Source organism: Chroicocephalus ridibundus, chromosome 4, assembly GCF_963924245.1.
Source record: "Chroicocephalus ridibundus chromosome 4, bChrRid1.1, whole genome shotgun sequence".
Taxonomy (NCBI): domain Eukaryota; kingdom Metazoa; phylum Chordata; class Aves; order Charadriiformes; family Laridae; genus Chroicocephalus; species Chroicocephalus ridibundus.
In genome coordinates, this window is record NC_086287.1 from 11663834 (window position 1) to 11675400 (window position 11567).

The window sequence follows — 11567 nt, forward strand, 5'->3', positions numbered from 1 at the left end:
AAAACGACACCCCGTTTTGTTTTTTTTCGGTTTTGCCTAGTCTTCAATCACCTGGTTCTCATTTCAGCAGTACTCCACAGACTATATCTCCTGCCAGCTGGTGAAAGAAAAAAGTGCCATATCTCTGCTTATATCATTTCCCCAGTCCTGCTTGCCACACCTGTGAAATAAAGGGAAGTCTCTCCTGACACAGGGAAGGCAGAGAAGTAAAATGAAAGCATACAACTGGATGGAGGAAAGGAGAAGACCCCAGAATATTTCTGTAGCAGCAGTGGGAAAAGAGTTCTAATGTTTTCTTCCTTTACTTTTTACAAAAGCCTAATACATACAAGCTGCAGAAGTGCTATAAAGTGTAATTCTATTTCTGCAGTGCTGCCCTCTCTGAAGGAAGGCTTAGTCTCCTGGACAGCTCTGGGCATGGCGGAGTTGCTGGGACAAGGCCATGGCAGCCCACCTAACGCCTCCACGTTGCTGCGGCAGGTAACCCACTCATCTCAGACAAACAGTAGTAAAAACTTTATGTTTCTCCGTAACATACCCTCGCATGTTATATAAGTAAATACATCTCTCTGTGTATAGCCGTACAGAGGAAATTTTTACACTGCTAAGCATTTGGATTATGAAAGCATAAATATAGCGAAGGCTCCTGGAGCCACTGTAAACCATCAGAGTTATGCTAGCCTAAGTATGGTGAGATACACTATATAATGTGCACCGTTGTATCACATGCTCTGGATGTGTCAATACTAGCTACTGAACTGTGCTTTTAGGAAAATGGTATCTTCAGTAAGCTCTGGCAGTATCTTAATCCCTTTAGTATGGCTCTGATACGCTGATCACCAAAATCTAGGGCAGGCCTCTGAAGTAGTTGGATCAGGCTCTAATACTCCTTTAGATCATAATCCTGCAAAGATTTAACATTTACAAATAACTTTATCATGTGAGTCGTTAAATGGGATGTTGGAAGATCAGGGTCAGAACTGGAACATTCAAGAAATTCCAGCTTTGGTTATATTTATCAAGGATATGACAGAAACAAGAAGAAAGTTAGTGTGGCTTCTGGTAGATCCTCATTCTTAGGAATATGCAGCATTTGAGGCCTTATATATCAGCTTAAGTTCACCCACAACTATTCAGTCCTGTCAGCTTCAAAGGGTTTTAATCATCATGCAAAGCTAAGTACATCTGTAAAAGATAGGGACCTGGGTTGTAGCAGTCTTTCTTCTGACACAAATATTCTGCACTATGCTGTGACCCAATCCCTATTGTAATGCTTTCCCCCTCTTTTTCTAAGCCTCCTTTTCTTATTTTAACCTTCATCCTCCAAACAGGATACCTACCCGGATACCTCAGAGTACAAATGCTGTGAGGCTTTTACCTGTAACAGCAACAACCAAGATAAGATTAGAAATAGAACCGAAAGAGAGAAGCTACTCTTTAATTTAAAAGCTAAGCAATGAGTGTTTATAGCCCTCATTGGAGCTAGGCTACCCTGCCGTTGCCACCTCAAAAATTTTGGCTGTGGATTTGGCCTCTTACCTTCTGTGTAAACCACTGGAAGTTTAATTTGAAGGAAAATAGTTGCATTTCTTGAACAAGTTTTGTATGGTTTTGCAGAGGGAAGAAGAAACTGAGCAGAAAAAGAGGCGTCCAAACAAAATATGTTCTAAAACATCAGACAGACTATAGATGGGTCAGGTGAGAAGTATTTTCTTCGTCACTGCTCGGTTTGATATTGGATAATTAAAAAAGATTATCTAATCCTCCATGAGCGTTTCTACCTGGAGATCTGCTAGCGCCCTGCTGTGTTTAGTTTCATGTTTGTCATTAGAAAACCTCTGCCCTATTGCTTACACATCTCTCACAGAGATAAAATCATATAATATTTTAGAAATAAACACTCTCAGATAAATGAAAAGTGTTCTGGAAATAAAAGAGGAGGAAAACAACTATGTGGACCTGGCATCTCATTTACTCAGTTTATACATGAAGAATGAATGCCACTAATAGCATATATTTTTTACTTTTTCATTATGAAGAAAATAAGACCAGAAAAAAACCAACAGTGATTACTGCTAGGTTTGTAGATCAGTGTACAATTAAGATTCAGGTACTATTGGAAGAAAAACTGGGCAAGATCAGAGTATGAATGGTAAATTCAGAAATTCCTGCCTATCTGAAAATTATCTAAAAGTATTCAAATACTGAACAGTGCAAGTATTACATGTATAAAGGAACAATCTTTAGCATGTTACCAAAAAGCTAATTTTGTGCAGAATCTGTCCTTTATTTATAAAATAAATCCATCTATTTTATAAATCACATGTAAAAAATACTTCCAGTGCTAATAGAAACATTTGATATGAATGCTTATTTAGAAGTTATCACTTTCTGTTATCCGTTGTAGTTCATTTCTAACAGTTGCAAAATGGGTCAACTCTTTTTTTATAGGCTGCAGTGATACGATGCCTGTAAAACTGAGGTTATGAAATGCAAACTATTTTACAACAGCATGTCCCTGCTATCACAGAGCAGCTTCCACATCAAATGCACAGCTAAATACATCTTCTGTGCTTGTATATTGATTTCACTCCTGATAAACAAATGAAAGTCCCCCTCTATCATTACAGGATATCTGCTGCAAAATTCAAGGTTTTGAACAAACCTTTGCTTGAGAGTGATTTATTAAAAGCATTAATCTTAAAGTCTTGAAAAGCTAAAAGAATTGTCATTTCTAAATGACCTTGTTAGAGTTCATCAAGATCCCATATGTGCTTAAATCCTTGCAGATTAAAGGTCTTTTCCCAGTATTTTAAACAAGTTTCTAAAATTTATTTTAGACAAAAAAATCAAGTACTAATTAAAGTCTCTTTTTATACTTTCTGACTGAGGAGTCAAAGGAGACGCTACCATTATTTACTAAAGAAAACACTGTTAATTAGGTTAGGACAGGCAATTTGGATGCTAATTTATTTGTTTAAAATAAAAGTGTCAGGGTACAAAAATAGGTTGCTGCTTCCAAGCCACACAACCAAGCCTGGTAAGAAAAAAAACCTGTCCAAACAAAATGCTGAAAGTTTGGATTGTTTTTACAATTCTGTATCTAATAACAAATTTTATCTTAGAAAAGTTTTACAAATTCTATTTTTTCTAGTCATTCCTTAAAATACAATTTTCAATGTAGGGGTTTCCCAGGAACTAAAGGCCATACATATTAAGTAGCGCAGATATTCCTGGTTTAGAAAAACTCATAAGCAGGAGATCATCCGACCAGCCTATAAAAATAGATTGCCTTTTTATAGTAATTGGCTAAATTATTGGTCACATTTCTAGATCTGTTGAAAACTACCATATGCCTAAGACAGCACAGTCCGTAAGTGTGACTAAATAGTCATTAAATTCCTAATCCAAAATTCTCCAGTACAGAAATCCCGTCCTGTTGCTTATCTGCGATTGAACAACAAACAGCTGTGTATGAAATACCATCAGTCCCAAGCATTCTAAAATCATGGCTCAGGCTCCCCAATCAGAAGTTTTTTTCACAATAAATATGCTTTTAATTTGCTTTTCACATACAACTGAGCAGATTATGAAATGCTTTTCTGCAACCACAAGAGCTTGATAGGTAAGCTATTTTCATGTTTATTTTAAGAAAAAAAATCCAGAAGCTGGTGCTCAACAAAACCAACCAAAAATCTTGACACTCATGATATTGTGAAATCTAGTGATGACACATATGGAAAAATGAAGTGATACATGACATTTAAAAAGATGCTTATTTAGTTTCGTCATGGCATGTCAAATAGACCTATCCAACAATTCTAGCATGCATGATAAAAGGGTTCTATTATCAAAAGGAATTAAGGTGAAAGACAGGCAGGCTAAAATACAGAGACCTGAGAGATCAAAAGGAAAAAGAAAACAATTTGCTTGCCTGCAGGAAAGGGAAAACCTCATTTAACTAAACACCCAGCAGGAAAGGCAGCATGTACATGGCTTGAGAAATTCCATCAATGGTACAATTTATCCTCTTGATTTCATCAAATGGCAAATGACTGTATATACATATAAGGACAATCAGCTACATTCTGTACTTAGTCGTAGTCACGCAGCCCAGGCGTGAGCAAGTAGAGCTTAACCAGGGATTGCTTTTTTAACCTCTCTGTTCAAACATGTTCATTGTTTACATGGATGTAAAAGACAGCAGTATTTATCCCGTATTTCTTGCTGCATCTCAAGCCATTCTTGTAAGACAGATTCAAAGTACTGTGAAGACAAGAACAACTGACACTGTAGGGATTTTAAATGGGCTCCCCATTTCCCCAAAGAAATGCTGTAAATGTATGCTGTAACTGCCCAGCCAGTATAAATGGGCTGTAGTCCAGCCCCATCCCCACACGTAGCCTCCATTCACTACAGCAGGATTTCACAAGAGCAACTGGGGGCAGAGTGCAGTTGTGTTTCAAAACATTTGCAGAATGATTGGATATAATTCTTTGAAGAGGATTTAATTTTCTTAATGAGTCTGAGTAAATCATTAGCCTCCATGGTTGCAAGGGGAATACTTCAGGAGATTTCATGAGGTATACTTTAGCAGAGCAAAACAACACAGACAAAGTCATACTTGTTGGACACAAGGTCACAGAACAGAGGGAGGTGTTCCTCTAATATTTCTACTGCACAGTGTATTTATAAAAAGCTGAACAAATCTATCACACTGATTTTACTGTACCTGAGATCATGTATAAAATTTTTCTTGACAATATAATTAATATTCCTTCTCATACCATGATTTTGCCATCAACATGCATATTGAAGTGCCTTCATCCCAAATGAAGGAATTATTTTGATAAGTGGAAATGTGGAAGAGTAGAAATCTTAAGCAGATGCCTCTGGAGCCAGGTCCTTCTCAGTGTTCACTAGAGCACAGAACGTTTACTTGCTCTCTTTTAGTGACCGAAGATCTGAGTATTATGCTCTGGAAAACAACTGTCACAGTGCCTTGGATGAATTGCATTGGTCATGAGTCCACCAGTTCTGGAGCCCAAGTGAAGGAAGCATGATTCGTGCCATTCTCCGCGTGCCTCTCTCTGCCTGACTCACCTTTCTGCTACTTTCCCCGCCCTGACTGGTCATACTCGCACTCTGCCATCTGCTCAGCCTATCTCAGCAAAACCCACGGCTTGTGCAAGCAGCAGTCTGTTGCAATCTTTCAGCGGGAAGCAGGAGGCCCATGTGGACAGAGGGTACCCTCCAGACCAGGGCAAAACACTTCCTAGAATAACCATATCTGTGACCCTGTTGTAAAAACTGGTTTTCCTGGGGTTTATTCCTCATTGCCTCCCGCCTGCTAGCAAAGAACCTGACCCTTTCAAATCAGCACCGACTTACGTGGCTGGGAGCCATAGGAAAGCTAGCACTTCAGGTTAGCACTCCCTTTCCCCTGCTTTAACCTTTATAATCAAATATCAAAAAGAATGAAAACAAACTGTGGCTGCAGTCATTGGTGCCTTACATTTTCTGTTCTCACCAGCACATTTTATAGGTCACTGTTAGGCCAATGAAACATAACACGGTGTTCCTTTACCACTTCCCCCTTGCCCCCCTTTTTAAATTTGAAAACAGGTATCTTCTTCCAAGCTAAATACTTTTAACTACTGAATCTTACGGAAAAAGAAGGTCACAAGCTGACTCATCAACAGCCGTAATAAATGTGTTAAAGATCCTGGACAGGGCATCAGATCATGTAAGTTATATAAATGCCAGGTGCAGAGATACTCACCACCCAAGAAAACAGGTGTATGTGTTCTTAAGGTTTACTATGATTTATGAAGTAAATATATTACTCCAGGCAAAACATCCTGGGCTTGATCCTCCACTGCTTATCATCCATATACATCTATATACATCTTCTACACCCCATGCACAGAGTGAGCTTTGAAGTAAATCAGAGTTGAAGGGGGTTATATCCCTTTGTATGAGGCATAAACACACAACAGTTACTTTCAGAAGCTGACCTGCTGAGTTCACTGAGAAAGAGGAGGGCAGTTGTTAAAAAGAGGCTAAGAAACAACTGTAAAGATGCCTTTATCTGAACAATTTATATTCCAAGCATTCAAAATACAGAAAAAATGTCCTTTGCAGTTACTATTTGGCACCACCAGCTGGATGCTCTAAGGAACTAAGATACAGATTTTTACTGCTTAAAACTGGAAATACTGGCAAAGTGATCTTGCAGCTTATGGTCCTGTACACTATTTTGTCTTGCTGCTAAAGTCTAAATACCTGGTACCTTCTGCACAAGAGGATGACTATGCTGAATTTTATTCATTGTGTCGAGCAGCAGCCAAGTGAAATCCTGGAAATACGGAAAGATGCCCATCTGTATGTTGTGTGCCTCTGGCAAGATCTCATACAATATATACCAGGGTCTCACATGGAAAGGATTGTCCATCTCACCTGCCTCCTCACTCCTACATGTGCAAGTATCGGTGCAGAAGGAGCTTGGTCTCATTGCTCTCAGCCATACCAGTATGTTCTGGGCAAGCGGCTGAGCACTGTGTGTCAGGGCAGATGCTCCAGTGTCAAGAAGGTTTCACTTGGGCAGATTGCTGTAGCACATTGTCGTTTCCTGCAGGGTTGTTTCTTGCATCTGAGCTAACAGCGACACAGGGGAAGTAAGGGAAAAATTAGAAATCTAGATATCACCTCACAGGACTTTTTTGCAAAGCCCATCCTAGTCCAGTTGGTGTCTACGACAAAATTGCACTTTGTTGTTGTCATAAATACTTGGCACGTATCACTCCTTAGGAGGAGTACACAATGTGAGCTAAGTAGGAGCAAAACGTATCATTCCATTTCACCTGCTGGCAGAAAAATCCTGAAAGGATTAAATTGTGGGTAACAGAATATACTAGAAGTGTGTAACCTAAGTGATGCAAAAACATTACTTCTTAATAGAGAGCAACACAAACATATCAATCGCTCAGCAGGGTTCTGCTGTCCTTATCCCTTTGCCGGGGACGATGAATGGCATGAAAGGAAATCAAAATGACCTCCTGTAGATTCAGAATAGGTGTGGTGGTGGCAGGAGATTGTATCTCTACTCACAATCCTGGAGGCAAAACTCCTATGCACAAACATCCATTTTGTCTGAAACTGGATACTTCTCTACTTAAAAGACAAAGTAGTTCTGTTGGAAGCACAGGAAGGGAAGGGTGAGTAACTGCCAGAGATATGAAGTTTTATGTCAAGTGAGCTCAAAGGCATCATCCCTTCCCCCAACGACTGTTGGTCTGAGCAGAGTTGTCCCCTAAAGCTTTGCAAAAATCATTTCCGCTTCCCAGACTGGATTCCTGTGCAATGCATGGTGGATGTACATAGTCCAGCCCTGAGGAAGCAGGTCAAGTGGCACAGTGACAAGGACTGAGGATAGAAAAGGATTAGAGAGGCTGAGTCAGTCATAGTAAGTGATGATTAACTTCGGGGTTCTTTGCTTTTGACATTCAGATCATGTAAAATCATGGGACTACTTCAGTGACAGTCAGCCCCATGTCTGGGCCCTTCCCTTCCTAACAGGTGCCATGGACAAGACAGATCATACCAGCAGAGTAAAAAGCAAAAGTTGAAAATGAGTAAAAGGTATTCACAATAACTTCTGCTTCAATGGAAACATTGCTATACCTATAAACAAATAAACTATAAAATTTGGCACAAGAGGGGCCCAGGACTGGAATAGCAGGAATGTTGCAGATCAAGATTAATGTGCATTGGCAGAGCTAGGCAGAGAAACATGCACAGCACCTGTCTTCACGGTGCCTGTCGTGAGCTGATGACGTTAATCTCCTGCTTTCATAACCACCATATTCAAACCTACATTTTTAAACAATACCTTGTAGATTGTAATGCAAACTATTTTGAGGGAAATTTTGCTGAGAACAAAAAACATGCATACATGTAACAAGGCAGCTGAATAAGAAAGTAATACATACTTATAAATGTGTTCACAGAGAAAGGATCTTACCTATTCTTAGGAATACATATACATGCATATGTGTGTGTGTGTAAAACTATATATGTTCTATATATGTTAATAATAGGATAAGCATTAAAAAGTGCGACAAGAGAGATGAGGACTTTTACAATCCCAGTCACCTGAGGTGCGGCATAGTTCCTCTCAGAAACCCTTCTCAATTTCTACCTCAAATCCCAGAATGTCCTGCAGCCTGGATTTAGGACAGAAATTCCTAGACTGGATAAGATGCTGGAGAATCTGAATCTTTGCTTACAAATATCATCATGCCATTATATCATCATTCATTAGATGCCATTACGTTATTCAACCATCCTTAAATAACTATTACACTATTCCAGCCACTAATCCTTTCTGAGAAAGACAAGTAAGAAGTAAGCATTAATTAGGTGACCATTACATGAGTACTATGCTTTCTTTAGGACTGAATGTACTGCAGGTTTTGCTGTGCTGTATTCCTTCCTGAAATATCCATCACTAAGCCCTAACTCTATTAATGTCAAAACTCTCACTAATTTTAGCGGGTCTAGGAATAAACTTTTATTTTCACCAGCTAAGAAGAATTCCCTCAAAAAGATAGGGGAGAGAGTAGATACAGGATTCTGTTGCCATGTCTCAAGTCAGGATAATACTGTGTTTTTACATTGCGCTTGCATGTTTTGTTTTGAGGACAATAACAAATATTTACAAACATACCAGCTCTGAAATCCCACTGAACTCCTTCTTCTTATGTAAAATATATTCTGAGATAAGCAGTACCTTTAACTTTGGGAAATGTATGTCAAGCCTGAAAACTTTTCAGTGCTTATCATTTCTTTTAAAACTCATTCAGGAAATTCCTGGACAAACCATCAGTGATAATTTCTCTTATTTAGGCATAATGGACTCAGTATACACTGTAGTGAGAAAACCAGAACGTTGTATCATTGAAAGACCATGTTAAATATTGTATATATTTTTAGAATACCCATGTAAAACCTGAAATAATTTTACAGATAATAGGAGGTTCCTACTTTTGCTGTTTTCTCTCAGGAAAACAACAGATGTGCAACTGCTTTAAAAACAGTGGACAGGCAGTGTCCTGGTGTGCCAGAGGAGTGTTCTCAGCACAGAGACACCCACTAGATGGGGATATTTCCATAGGACACTCCTGGATGGCGCCGGCCTCCCCAGCAGTGTTCATCCAGTGCGCCAGGTCTGTACCAACACCAGCTCATATTTACATTTTAGATTCTCGAGTTTTGGATAGGATTGAAGTTAAATTGCTATAAATATTAATTCAGAGCAGTAACATGCAGTTCGGGTCAGCTTGGGGAGATCCTCTCTTCACGGAGCAACAGATTCAAATAATTTTTTTTTACATTAGGAAGAACAGATGCACATGTGCCTGTGTGCACAAATACACACACACAAACACACGCATACTGGCACACGTAGATGGGTTCAGGAGCCTAAATGGAGCACAGATCCTACCGCTTCTTAGTTGGAATAAGCGCTTCTACAGTCTTTAACAGTTAGGCAACTCAGACCTGCAAGACTTTGGGCACAGAGTAGTTTTTCAATGGCCCTTATGCGTTTGGTATTAGTTAAACTCAGTTACAATTTTAAAAAATATTTCAGGTTTGCTTGAAAATCAGACACTTTGATTTTGTATATGAGTGTGCTTATCTGTATCTGGTGCGCAAAAGACTGCACGATGAGCAAGAGATTTAGTGTATTAAACTGTCATCGATTACAGTGAAAAAGGCACCAGAATGCATTGCCATTTGCTTTTTGTAATTTCAATGGTCTGATTTTCCAGGACTTCTTAATACAAACTACAGAGATCAACTAACCATGATGATCAACCAGCCACAAGAAGCATGGCTTTTCCTATCTGGTACTCCCAGTTCTTTGAAAAGCAATATTCACCCCTAGTTTAAATCTTCCATGGCTCACTTTCTCCTGCATGTGTTCAGCCAGGGCTGATTTGACTATGTTTAACATCCTTTTCTGCAGCCCAGTTTTGTGTGCAGTCTGTAAGAATCTGGTCAGTATTTCCTATGCAATGGGGTCCACAAAGAATAAGGAGATAAAGAAATGCTGAGCTTTACGAGGCCCTATTATAAGTATAGGTGTTAACTTCAGAATTGGAAATACCCCTTATTTTCACCCTGTGTTGCACAGGTTTGGGGACCTTTGGGGATCTGTTAGATCCACTCACTTTCTGTTTGCAAGAGTAACACATAAGCATGATTTTGAAAGATTTTGAATCATAGAATGGTTAGAGTTGGAACATCTAGTTCCAACCCCCCTGCCATAGGCAGGGACACCTCCCACTAGACCAGGTTACTCAAAGTCCCATCCAGCCTGGCCTTGAACACTTCCAGGGATGGGGCATCCACAACTTCTCTGGGCAATCTGGGCCAGTGCCTCACCACCCTTACAGTAAAGAACTTCTTGCTAATATCCAATCTAAATCTACCATCTTTCAGTTTAAAATCACTATCCCTCATCCTATCACTACACTCCCTGATAAAGAGTCCCTCCCCATCTTTCCTGTAGGCCCCCTTTAGGTACTGGAAGGCCACTATAAGGTCTCCCTGGAGCCTTCTCTTCTCCAGGCTCAACAACCCCATCTCTCAGCCTGTCTTCATAGGAGAGGTGCTCCAGCCCTCTGATCATCTTCATGGCCCTCCTCTGGACTTGTTCCAACAGGTCCATGTTCTTCTTACTTTGGGGACCCCAGAGCTGGACACAGTACTCCAGGTGTGGTCTCACCAGAGGGGAGTAGGGGGGCATAATCACCTCCCTTGACCTGCCAGCCACACTTCTCTTGATGCAGTCCAGGATGCGGTTGGCTTTCTGGGCTGAGAGCACACATTGTGGGGTCATGTTAAACTTCCTATCCACCAATACCTCCAAGTCCTTCTCCTCAGGTCTGCTCTCCGCCCATTCTCTGCCCAGCCTGTATTTGTACTTGGGATTTCTGTGGTTTTTTGTCATTTAATCTGTGCTGTCCCCACCTCTCAACCCCTCTCTGTTCCTAATGTGTCATACACAAAATAACTGAAGAACTAGTTTGGAGGTTTTTAGAATTACTTACAGTTAAAATGGTCTTTCCGTGAACCACAGGGAAACCAGGTCCTATATGAAATCCACAGGTCCTGTATGAATTTCATACACTCCACAGCACAAAACAGATTCTAGAGACCTAGGAAATCATCACACATACCACTGAGCTGAATCACTGTATAAATGTTATCTTTGTTAACTATTTATTCTCTTACCCCTACAAGCTGGATAAGAGCACAGGAACCCACACCTCATTATCAACAGGGCCACACTGGTCTTTTTTTTTTATCTGTCTCACCCCTTTTGCATTGCACTGATAACTGTGGATTTTTGCCAGCTGCAAGTAGTTCTTGGCTGGCATTTGAGAAATAACTCGGCTGGTGGCTGGGAAAAGTATGTAGGGATGATCCACCAGAACAGATTAACTCCTTGGTCTCTGCCATATTTCTTTGACACAGGTAGCTTTCCTTTAAGTATTAGG

At 40.0% G+C, this 11567-nt stretch overlaps 1 protein-coding gene across 10 annotated transcripts in view; it reads right to left on the reverse strand.

Annotated features, from left to right (window-relative positions):
- The window catches only part of MICAL2 (microtubule associated monooxygenase, calponin and LIM domain containing 2), a 162700-nt gene extending 151501 nt beyond the window's left edge, over nucleotides 1-11199 (reverse strand). For 9 of the 10 annotated variants that reach the window (XM_063331407.1, XM_063331406.1, XM_063331405.1 and 6 more), the window contains exon 1: nucleotides 11118-11199. The gene's annotated coding sequence lies outside the window, so the exon portion shown is untranslated. The remainder of the gene's footprint in view (nucleotides 1-11117) is intronic. The other variant, XM_063331398.1, reaches the window with a different exon arrangement.
- Between the last annotated feature and the right edge of the window lie 368 nt (nucleotides 11200-11567).